The sequence below is a fragment of the Sceloporus undulatus genome, chromosome 4 (genome assembly GCF_019175285.1).
Source record: "Sceloporus undulatus isolate JIND9_A2432 ecotype Alabama chromosome 4, SceUnd_v1.1, whole genome shotgun sequence".
Lineage (NCBI taxonomy): Eukaryota > Metazoa > Chordata > Lepidosauria > Squamata > Phrynosomatidae > Sceloporus > Sceloporus undulatus.
In genome coordinates this window covers 122,814,650-122,826,494 of record NC_056525.1, presented here as the reverse complement: position 1 = coordinate 122,826,494, position 11,845 = coordinate 122,814,650, and the positions used below count along the sequence as shown (strand labels likewise).

At 38.5% G+C, this 11,845-nt stretch overlaps 1 protein-coding gene across 4 annotated transcripts in view; it reads right to left on the bottom strand.

Moving 5' to 3' along the window:
- The window catches only part of ACBD6 (acyl-CoA binding domain containing 6), a 210,718-nt gene that overhangs the window by 69,939 nt on the left and 128,934 nt on the right, over positions 1-11,845 (bottom strand). The gene's annotated exons all lie outside the window — the stretch shown is intronic.

Sequence of the window (11,845 nt, the reverse complement as noted above, 5' to 3'; positions counted from 1 at the left end):
TAGGAGGCAGCCATAGCAGTTAAAGTGAAATAATAGTGCTGTAACAGTGCAATACTATTTTAATTTGTCCTGCTTAGTATAGTGAGTTAACAAGAATGAACCACTATATCAGAATTGATTAAAACAACTATTTTTAAATAAAAAGATTAGACATTTTACTTATATCCAATTTTTAAAAATTTAAATCAGATCTGAAATTTTTCATAAAACAATTAACAAAAGACTCTAAACCTAAAACATTTTATGAATACTAATTATACAACTTCTAATTAACTAATATGACCATGTTAACACTAGTTTATGGATATAGAAGTAAACCTAACGAGTCTTATTTTGTAGATGAGCACCTGTCTTTCATTCTCTCTCTACCTTGCTTTGCGCAAAGACAGAAAAAGTCAATGAATAAAGAATTTGGAGAGTAGATCTGAACAAGGAGAAGGAGTCTGAAAATAAATTATTTCAAACCACTGTTCTCCACAAAGCCATCGAAAGACCACAAAGCATCTACAGTGGTACTCAACTACACAAGGAACTGTACTTGGTAAGAGGGAAAAGCTGGAAGTTCCAGCAGATACAGAGAAATACCTTCCATTGGCACAAGGCTCTTCCCAGTATAACATGATATATTAGCCAGCAATTCTGAGTGCAATTCCACACAGCTTCTTTTTAACAGATCTTATGCTCAAATCAATACATATTTAAAAACTGAAATTATCCATTTAGTATCCAGGCAAATAAAATGATATATGGCATTATCAAATCCAAAGGGAAATGTATTACATGAATCAGAGTAGTTTTCAAAGAAACACAGAGTAGTTTTCAAAGTCTCATGCAGCATAAAAATGAAGAAGGAAAGGGGGAAAAACAGAAATGTGGTAGCACCTTTTTTTCACATGAGCTTTCATGGATATAAACTCACTTCTTTGGATGCAGTACCAAGAGGTAGTATGGCCTCAGGCATAAATCATAATTATACATTTGTGAGATCGAATGTAATAGGATCGTACTGGCTGCATAGGATTTATTACTGCTTTTGTTTGCTTAACACTAATAGAGAACTAGAGGAAACAAAATAATTTTGTCTGTTTTACTAATAATGATTTCTTCTAAGAGGACCATCTCCCATGTCCTTACTAAACATATTGTGGGACCAAGACAAAGCTCTGCTCCAAGGATGTCAAAATTTAGGAAGGCATATATAAGGAGATATGCATTATAAACTGTGCAGGAATATATACCGGCTGCCAATGAAGCTTTTGCAACAAAGGAGATAAACGTTCTCTTTAATCATCCCTAGTAAGCAGTTCAGCTCAGCGGCAATGTTTTGGACCAACTGAAGTTTTTTAACTTTTTCCAAAGCCAACGACTTAAGAGTGTGTTAATAATCTAAATAAGAGATAACTATGGCATGTGTCACTATGGCCAGACAAGGTATCTCCAGGAATGGATAGCACTGCCACACTAGCTTCAACTGTGTAAACACAATCCTGGCCACTGTTGAAACTTATGATCCAGTTCAAGTATATCCATGCTATGAACCTGAGATATTGAAAGGAGCATAACCTCATCCACTCAGACAAAGTATTGAGATCCTCCTGTTGTCATTACAAACAAATGTCCTTTTCTCAGGGCCAGCCACAACAGGATATAATGGTTAATTTATCACATTGGAGACTCACAAATCAGACTTTTGAATCTAGGACTTAGTTTTGTTCTGATGCCCAGATATAATTCGTTTGACACACGTATTGATCTTTTTCATCTAATTACACTTCTCAGTTTAAAGGATACGTTTGGGTACCATCCATCTCCTTCCTGCATCTTTTGTCCTTATTCCTCTTTCATACCTATAACATGTAATTCCTTCATGAAAGTATTCCAAAGATTGATTGAAAAGGCCATGTGAGAAATAGGAACAGACTCCAATTAGGACATGGCATAATCCTTTGGAAGAGGCGGGGTAAAAATTATTGTTGTTGTTTTTGTTGTTATTATTATTATTATCTTTCTACACAGGATCAGAGAATCCTTGATTCTTTATTCAATTACCAATCCACTGTCATTATTTCAGCAGACAAAGGGGTGCAATAGTCCTTATGGACAAAGATACTTATGTATATGAGATCCGACTGTTATACTCCCATTCCACATGACCACATTAAACATATTTTATCTATCATTAGAGCATGCGTAAGAGATGCCATGATTTGGGGCATGATTGAGGAACGAACTACAAAATTTCTTCAGAATCACTTTCCACATGTCCATTTTTTTACATATTACCGAAGATCCATAAACCTACATCCATGAGGGTTAAATGCTACCTTAGACTTTTTTTTACAGATACTACCCTGTATCTCATATTGTTGGGGGGATTTCACTGTTTCAAGGGAATACTACAGAACTTACTTTGTTGGTATTGCTCCAATTTGATTTGAAGTAGGATATGTAAGTAATTTATAAAATAATTTTTGTGTGGTATTTACTATAGATAGATATATGTCAGAGTTATTTGCATTGTTTGTCACACAGAGTACGTAAGAAATTACTCTAAAGAAGACTAGTACAGTGCGCCCACGCCATACGCAGACGCGCCATACGCGGGCGTGCCATACGCGGCCTTGAGCATATGCGCTCAAGCTGCGGCGCACGCGCGGGGCGGAAGGGGCGGCGCGTACCATTCAATAGAATGGGCGCATGCGCCCGTTGCGCCCTGCGCGCGCCCACGGCGCCGCACACGAGCCCCATTGTTTCCAATGGGGTTCGAGCATAGGCGGAATTCGCTTTACGCGGCTGGATCCGGAACGGATCCCCCGCATAAGGCGAGGACGAACTGTAATTAGTATTCTGAAGAAGACTGCATTTTGAAAGAGGGGTTTTGGACCAGTCACCTGTCAATTTCAGTCAGGCCATACATGTCTTTAATATGTATTATTGTCCTGCAACTGATTGTTAAGCTTCTATTTAGATGTATACACCTTTAACTTTTGTGAACTTCAGTCAAGCCATATATGTCTTGAAAATAAGTTATTGTTATGCATTGTCAAGTTTCACTTTGTTTTATATGCCTTCAACATATGTTATTGACATGTACATGATTGTTGTGTTTTTACTTGTGTATTACCGGATATTAATACAGTTCCTATCCTATTTCTTGCTTGAGTCAGATCTGTAATTATTTTTCTTTCCTGCAGTCTGGTACTCTGTGGCAATCTTGAGAGGAGCATAACCTCACCCAGTAAAAACCTTTATTTCTACACAGCAAACTTAATACATTGTATGACAGCACTACTGAAATGTAGCCTATCTGAGGCCTAGTTTAGAATTTTGACTTCTCATTACCATTATTCCAAGATGCACTGAAGTGATGTATCTGATCCTGCAAACAACTTCAATATATTGAGCACAAGCAGACAATGGACTTGCTTGAATTATCTGGCCAACTATATGGAGGAATACAGATTTTAACTTGCATTCCAAAATTGCTGTACAACAATCCGTACACTGAATTGACAAGATTAAATAATGAGTGGTTTGCACTACCTGAAAGGGGAGCTACAAGTTAGGAACCAACTGTAGGAAGAGTTACTATAATATGAATTACTATAATTAGCAAAGCACTTTATTCATTAGCCTTATGTTCAAAAGTCCTCATGCTTAATGAATGAATTGTAAAGCCAACCTGCTGCACCAACTTCATCAAAGCTTAAGCATAGCTAGCTTTAATTGGATGGAGACAAATCCATACATCTGCCAAGCAAACTGAAAATAACTAGAATGAGGGGTAGAGACCCTGACCCTAGGCTTTACTGTCCAGCCCTCCAGACTCTCCTGCCAGGTCCCTCTGTTCTACAGGCCCTGCAATACCTTCTATCTGCACTGCTGTTATTTCCTTTCTGCACAGTTGAGGTAGATCATAAGCCTCCCCATCATATGATTTCTTCATGCATTACTCTACAGGAATTAACAGATTGATAGGAAAACAGTAGCAAAGGAAAACGGACAGCAGAGTTTTGATTTTCAGCTGAACTGTGAATCTGTAGATCTCCACTGCTCAGCTGATTTCCAGTGCTCAGCTAAGCAGAGCCAGAGAGACTAATGGGAGATGATGTTAAACTCCTCCTTCTCTATTATCTGCCTCATCCTCATTGCTGAGGTGATCATTGGGAAAAGCGGGCAATGGGTTTTCAAAAATCCTATTACTCAGCAGAACAACAGGATTTGCCCCACCGGCTCAGCTGTTATCTGAGTGTAAGGGGAAACCATGGAGGGACATTTACATTCACACAGCCTAACTGAATCAACAGGTTAGTAATGGGAAGAACTGGGGCAGTGCACATAGAGAGAATGATGATGTGAAATGTATCCCAGTCCAGTACATAGGAATCATAGGATCACAGAGCTGGAAGAGACCACAAGGGCCATCTAGTCCAGCCCCCTATCATGCAGGAACTCACAATCAAAGCACCCTTGAGAGATGCCCATCCAGCCTCTGTTTAAAGCAGTGGTTCCCAACCTGTGGGTCGGGACCCCTTTGGGGGTCGAACGACCCTTTCACAGGGGTCGCCTAAGACCATTGGAAAACACATACTGTATTTGCATGTAGCAATGAAAATAATTGTATGGTTGGGGGTCAGTACAACATGAGGAACTGTACTAAAGGGTCCTGGCATTAGGAAGGTTGAGAACCACTGGTTTGAAGACCTCCAAAGAAGGAGACTCCAACATTCTCCAAGGGACTGTGTTCCACTGTTGAACAGCTCTTACTCTCAGGAAGTTCCTCCTAATGTTTTCTTCCAAATCTCTTTTGTTTTCTGCAAGTAGCATGGTCAGGGTATTACTAAAGGCACACTCCATTAGCTACAATAGAGGTTACAATCATCCTAAGTCCCCAAAGAGAACAGAGAGCCCATATTCACCTGAAGAGACACACAAGCAACACTGAGTGCCAATATATCAAGCCCTGTGCATTACAGAAGAGCTGAACCTGTTAGCTGAGGTTGCCAGACATACAAGTATGTGAAGTCCTGTGGATCATTTCCAACAGATCCTCTTAACTGGACCCTGCTTCTCTGACCTTTATCATCCCTTCTGTTTCACCTAGTTAAGCCTATGCTTCCCCATCCCCACTGAGAACTTCATCTTAAGCACATTTCCATGCTCATGAGCACTACATTTCAAAATATTCTGCATTTCTTTCCAAAACATTCAGCCTTATTGGTCAGTTTTATAAAGGAATCACCTGGTTTAGTGTCAGTTTACCACATCACAAATTTCTAGCCTGCAAGGAAGATTTTTATGTACGTGGCAGAAGATAACATTTGAAGCACCTAAACCAATTCCCTTTCAGAAAGACAGCCAATAATAGATTATTTTGGGTGCAAAAATACTCTCTCAGACTCCTTGCATTAAGTTCTTCATCTCACGATCTGATCCAAGAAGTCATTGATTTTGTAACATTTTTTTTACTGATGCATTAGTTAACCCTGAATTAGAATGGGCTTTGGCAACAACTCCACAAAATCAGGTAGCATCCATTTTAACACTATCTAAACTGAAACTGTAGAATGTAACATAATTATTAAAAACTAAAATAATGTAAAATTAATTCACTGAGTTAGTGATGAATAAATCAGGTTTTACTTACAAAGACATTTATTGTATTGCTTATCCTAGATATCAGAAACCATTGAGGGGCACAATCATGAAACTCTTACTCTGCTATAACAACTCCAAGTTCTGGTGAAATTCCACCAGCTAAGCAGCCCACTGGTTCTCCTTTTAGCCAGACTTATGCATAAATGGTTCTAGTCCTTCCATGGCAATAAGGACATTGTGGTCTTGTGTTCGACTTTCTAAGTCTTTCAACATACTGTACCAGTAGTTCCTTAGTTTCTCTTCTGACTGCCATTCCTGCTTGGCATCTTGCACAGTAGTGTCTCAATACAAAACTACAACTAGAGATTTGAAGGCTTAGAAAAAAATCCAGAAAAATTTGGGGAAAAAGGGAGAGATCCTTTTTCTCTTTCCAAAGCTATCCTCTCATTATTATTATTACTATCTATGTGATTTTTTAAGAATAAAAAATACAGTATTTATGAAAAAATACTCATCTTTCCTCAGCATTATTTCTAAAATCTACAGTCGGCCCTTCCTATCCATGAGGGTTCCATTCCAGACCTCACTGCCAATGCAAATATCCATGGGACCTTGAGTCCTGTTAGTTTTAATGGGGGTGCACAGCTGCATGCATGCAGCACCATTTGGGAGTAGGTGCTCCAATCCACAGAGGAAAAGCTGGCAGTTGGGGCAGCCTGACTGTGTGTAACATACAGACGTCAAGGCAATCCTATGTACATTAACTCACACCATTACAATCCCTAGTCTTTATTTCCTTTCACAGTTCCTTTTAAAGACATGAGTGCTTTATATCAGTAAGGCACTGCAAAGGAATAGAAGAAAGAAGATAATTTTCTCTGCTTTATTAATATTAATGGTATCTTCTATTTTATTTTAAGGGGGGGAGGTTTGCCTCATCTTCATAAACTATCAAACAAAGCAGTTCCTTATAGTTCAAGTGTTCCTAACAGGATTGAGTACCTCTATTTTAACAACAACAACAAAAAGGTAAAAAAGAAAGTAAATTCAATTTATATTTTCTGAATATACTGTATTTTTAATATATCAAGCATAATTTTATGTCAAATTCAGCTATAAATGATCTATTTGATATCCCCAAAGTAATTTTCAAACTGGAAGGAGTGCTAATATTGTATTTCCCTTTTTCTTCTGCAACATCTGTATTTTCCTGCCCAACAAGGGGGAGGTTTTTCCCCTCAGCGTTTCAAAATTTCCAGACATTTTACACTGCTAGTTAAAACGCAAGAAAGCATGCCAGGAACTGTGGTATTGACAACGAAGTTGACGTACCATTCTGTTGAGGAGGCCATGTTACCTGCACCAATCTTCATTTTGTTGTTATTCGCGTGCCTTGAAGTTATTCCCAACTTATGGTGACCTTAAGGCAATCCTATTACAGTTTTTCTGAGGCAGAAAATGTGTGACTTGCCCACGGTCATCCAGTGGATTTCCATGGCTGAGTAGGGATTCTAACCCTGGTCTCCAGAGTCCTAGTCTAATGTTCAACCATTTTGCCACGCTGGTTCCTCCAGTCTTCATTAGCTATAGATTTTGCACTGACAGTCTAAAAGAACTGGGACAGTTTTACCTAGGACTCCCAAACTATCCTTCTCTACTAAGAATAATAACTTGAACTCAAAGCAGCAAGATGCACATAAACACACCTCTGAAACAATGATCGTCTTTTTAGAAAACACACACACAAAAGATGCTTTGATTGCAGAATGAATTCACATCTGTTGTTGCTGTTGTTGTTGTTAACTATCATAAAGACAATTATGAATGAGAGACATCCAAGACACCCCTATCATCAACAGCCCTGCTCAGGCCTTGCAGACTTAGGGCCATGGCTTCCTTGATTGACTCTATCCATCTGGAATGTGGTCTTCCTCATTCCTGTTGCCTTCTACCTTACCAAGCATTATTGTCTTTTCTACTGAGTCCTGTCTTCTCATGAGATAGCCAAGGTACAACAGTCTCAGTTTAGTCATCTTGGCTTCTAGGGAGAGTTCAGGCTTGATTTGCTCTAGGATTTGCCCATTTATTTGTCTTTTTAGCAATCCATGGTATCCATTGAACTCTTCTTCAGCACACATTTCAAATGAGTTTATTTTCTTCACTGTCCAGCTTTCACAACCATACATATAAATGAGAAACAAGATGACACAGACAATCCTAAATTTAGTATCCAATAATATATCTTGACATTTCAGAATCTTTTCTAGTTTCTTCTTAAATGCCCTTCCTAGCCCTAGTCTTCCAATTTCTTGACAGCAGTGTCCACTCTGATTAATGACGGAGCCTAAGCATGGAAAATCTTAAAACTATTTCAATGTCTACATCATCCAATTAAAAGTTATGTAAATTAACTGTAGTCATTAGTTTTGTTTTCTTAATGTTCAAATATAAACCTGACAATGTTGTGGAATACTCATTTCTTTAAGAGCAATCCATATTTTTTCATGATGTACACAATCAAAGGCTTTGCTATAATTTACAAAGCTCAGGCTGATTTTCTTCTAGGGTTTTTTTTTTTTGGCGTGCCATTATTCAATATATGTTTGTAATATGATCCTAAGCGCCTCTTCCATTTCTGAAACCCAGTTTGGAGAACTAGCATTTCTAATTCCACATAGTATAAACATTGCAATACGGAAGAACATCCACATAGAATTTAAAGATAATGTAAAAAATAGCTTTGCACTATTAAGCCAAAAACATCCAAAGGGGGTTTACTGTGCTTATTTTTGTGCAGTAGCAAACAAAGAGGAGACAATTTCCACATGCTTTAAGATGGCCAACTGCTTATTCTGTGTTTAAAAAGCCCAACACATTTCAGCCACACTAGGCCTTCCTCAGGGACTGAAAACAAATATTAAATACACTTCAGATATAATATTTAAAAACACAGGAGAACACTTATCAAACTGTGATACAAAATGTCCATATGTAGTTCTAAACAAAGTTATACATAGCCATCAAAAGAAATCACTGGAGTTGTGAACATTCTCCAAAATATAGGACCATAGACTTAAAGGGAATAGACATTGCAATATTTCTGTATACAGTCGCCCCTCTGTTTTTGCAGACTTGAAGTCTGTGTCCCTCGCCAGTTTGCGGGCAGCAAATGAAGGGGGACAAAATGGGGCATACATGGCCATTCAAGTCAATGGGGCTTGAGTATAGGTGAATTTCCATTTGGGGGGTGGGGGTCTGGAATGGATCCCCACGAAAATGGAGGGGTGACTGTATATTCATATTCTAGATGACCTTGTGAAGGCAAAACCAATGATATGTCTTGGGATGGCACATAGGGACATATGATGCAATCTCTCCAGACAGTTGCTCATTCTATTCATGTCATCATATTACAATCATATCCATACATATGTCCTAATATATATTACATTCAAATTAGATTGCAAGTCCAAAATTCATTTAAATCTGCAAGCACCAAGGATTTCAATCTTAGAATCCATTCTCTCTCTCTTTTCTTTAAAATATATTCTTTATTATTATAAATTATTTGTATTACCCCAAACCAGCAGAGCTGTAGAACGTTGTATTTGACCAACTAAGTGCGCTCCCACTCTTCTATTTTTTTAAATTTAGAGGTGTGTTCCCCTATTCTATGTTTTATCTGTCTTGTGGTCCTCCCCATATAAAGTTTCTTGCATGTACACTGAATAGCACAGATCATAAAATTAGTACTGCATGTGTTAATGTGGGATAGTTGATATCACTGTTGGTTATTGCAATTTAAAAGTTCTGTCAATTTAGTGGTGTGGATGCAAATGTGCAATGACCACATGGATGGTGTCCTATTGGTTTAGACAGACCCATTCTCAGCAGTATGTCTTAAGGTTTTACAATCAGCATGCATAACAAAGTCACCAATGTTTTTGGTTCTTTTAAATGAAATCATTGGTTTTCACATCCTGGAATGTTATCTAACAGATGCCACTATTAATGCAGAGCATTCTGTATATCCTTGGTGATATGATTAAATGTCAGAGTGCAGTGTAGGCCAGTGATGGTGAACCTTTTCGAGGCCGAGTGCCCAAACTGCAACCCAAAACCCACTTATTTATTGCAAAGTGCCATGTCCCTCTGGCTTTCTAGTAACAAACTCTGGCAAACTCTGTGCTGGGGCGATGGCACATGTGCCCACAGAGAGGGCTCTGAGTGCCACCTCTGGCACGTGTGCCATAGGTTCGCCATCACTGGTGTAGGCAATTAGTTTGTGGTCTATGTTGTTTTTTAACAGTTCCAGTCTTGATTTTATCAGCCGCTTTTGCCAGCCCTTTGGATATCACATGTGGATAGCTTGTCTCTTAGTTGTTTGGAAGGTAAGTCAGATTCCAATTTAGAAGTTCTCTTCATAAGAAAAATTGCATTTCAGTTGTAGGAATTGACCATATATCCTTCACAATAGTTGAATAGTTACTATCAAAATTAAGAAACGTGTTAGCATCTGTGTGAGCTAGTGAGATGATCTCCCTCTTTTTACAGTATTTTAAAAGGGAACCGAACAGTGGGGTCCTGGAACTGGTTTTATTAGAAAGCTGCTTTCTTTTTCTGCAAAGATAGAGGTGGGTAATCTTTATATGGAGGAATATGAAAACAACAACAATAGCAACAACAACAACAAAACAGTCCACCGTAATAGTATATACAAGGGGAAACTCATATTTTGGGCTAGATATTTAGAAGACGTATTTTATATCTGGAGAGATGATAATGAAGACCTAAAACAGTTCCATACAACAATTAATTACATCAACAGACATATTAAATTTGACTTTAATTACAATAAGACAGACTCACTTTATGTATCACAGTTTGATGAATGCTGTCTTATCTTTTAAAATATTATATCTTAAGTGTATTTATATTTGTTTTCAGCCCCTGAGGAAGGCCTAGTGTGGCTGAAACGTGTTGGGCTTTTTAAACACTGAATAAACTGTTGACCATCTTAGAGCATGTGGAGCTTATCTCCTCTTTGTTTACTGCTTGGCTATGTGCTTTCAGTTCCTATACTATTTCTGTGCAGTACTAACAAGTGTTAACTATAATGCCATTCTTGTTGTCTCTGAGAGAGCCTCTGCCAGTGTCACCTCCCACTACTGCTACTGCCCATTTAGTGTGACTCCCCAGAAAAAGCCTGTCTGACATGGGAGACCCTACTATGCCTCACAGCAGCATACAATCTCACTACTGAGGAAAGGTAGTGCCACAGTGAGTTCAGATCTGTACTACATTATACAGCCAACCCAGCTACAACATGTACCAAACATACTGCACAATGTAGTAGTTATATCTGGCCTCCTTATATTCTGATCACACAGTTTACACATTTTTGAGTAGCACAGACACGTTACCTGTTTTAACTAGCTTTGCTTCTCATTCTTGGACAGAAGGAGCCTGTCTACACAAATTTCGCAGGTGATATTTTTCTTTGCAAACAAGCATGTGAGCAGTAGGAAAAGCAACACTTGCTAAATGTCTATATAGGGACTATTGTTAAGGCACAGATTAGACAGGAAAAATGGCAAAGACACTTGAACAATATAAAAGTAAAAGTGCTTTTATTCTCTTTGGATTGCTTCTCTTGCTATGATTTCTGGGGTTTTGTTATTATAAAATTATAATAACAAAATATAAATTATAAAATTACTCTGGTTACTACTCATTAGTGGGCTAACAGTGATGTCCCACCATGCCTAGATACATTATTCTAACCCAGTGATAGTGAACCTTTTAGAGGCCAAGTTGCCCAAACTGCAACCCAAAACCCACTTATTAATTGCAAAGTGCCATGTCCCTCTGGCTTTCTAGTAACAAACTCTGGCAAACTCTGTGCTGGGGTGATGGCACATGTGCCCACAGAGAGAGCTCTGAGTGCCACCTCTGGCACACGTGCCATAGGTTCACCATCACTGTTCTAACCTATATGTGCAACCCAGTAATCAAATCAATCAAGCTCCCAACATATGACTTGTCTGTACATATAACCCCATGGACAGTGGAGAAAGCTTGCCTATGTTCACTACACTAGTATCTATATCCAACTGGACAAATGCCTCAATTTCAAATTATAGGTCATTAGTACCAAAGCATATTAGAAATAGGGTGATCAAAGAGTCTCTTCCTTAATACAAGGAGGTCCTTTCGGGGAGATAAAAGTCTGCTCTGGGCTTGTATT